Genomic DNA, 1,020 nt, shown 5'->3' with positions numbered 1-1,020 from the left:
GAAAGAAATCCATATTTCTGATATAAAACACTTAAAATTGGGGTTAAAACACAATTAATACCCAAACACAGAATGCAGAAGAGTTAAAAAGAAGTTATCCTCCATTTTCAAAAAATTGGCACAGCAATCTAAGTGTAAATGCTTCCTTCAGGTGCAACATGCTTCACATGGTAATAACTGGCAAAATAATGGTAAATCAGTCCCTACAATAAAACCGTTGTCTTATTACATGCTATGTGTTTTCTGTTTTAAATTTGAAAGTGTAACACCTTTGGTTAAAACAAAACAGGCTTCTCATGTGATGCTGAGTACAAATATTCATGGTAGGAAAACCAAGCATTTCTTTTGTATTGTACACCGTTAGGTGGCGACGTACCAGTGTTGTTACTGTAGTTAACCTCCTGTGTCATCTCGTTATGATCTATTATCGCATCAATATGCTGGACATGTATCTTAGTAAACCAAAGGACACAAAATATAATTCTGATTAAAAATCAAAATGGTGCTTTTTATCCTAGGCTTGACCAGTCTTTACTTTGGTCTATTGCGATAGAGCATATTGATTTGATAATATCACAGTGGTATCCAAATAGTGGTAAATAAGCTGTAATATGTTTATGCTGTATATATCAGAATCAGAAATCAGAAATAATCTGAAAAAGTAGGTTTTTTACACATACAAGACATTTTTTTGGTGTTGTAGGCGCATGTCACACATTCTCTAAACATAAGAACATTTAAAAAATCAAGCATTAAAATATAAACAATATAAATATGTATATATATATATACACAGTATATATTAAAAGTAAGAATAAAAAGAGCAGAACAGTGGCATGTAGAGCCAGAGGTGGAGTATGTACTGTACATGTATATAATGTACTACAAGGCTACTGCTATGCTGCTTCTATCACCTGATTTAGCAAAATATGTTGTTATTATAATCATAGATGGATTTTTCCATTAAGCTTATGTTAAGAGTCAAAGTCAAAGTCTGCTTTATTGTCAATTTCTTCACAT

The sequence above is a fragment of the Etheostoma spectabile genome, unplaced genomic scaffold, assembly GCF_008692095.1.
Source record: "Etheostoma spectabile isolate EspeVRDwgs_2016 unplaced genomic scaffold, UIUC_Espe_1.0 scaffold394, whole genome shotgun sequence".
Lineage (NCBI taxonomy): Eukaryota > Metazoa > Chordata > Actinopteri > Perciformes > Percidae > Etheostoma > Etheostoma spectabile.
The sequence above is the reverse complement of the archived record's forward strand: the minus strand, read 5'-3'. Positions refer to the sequence as shown.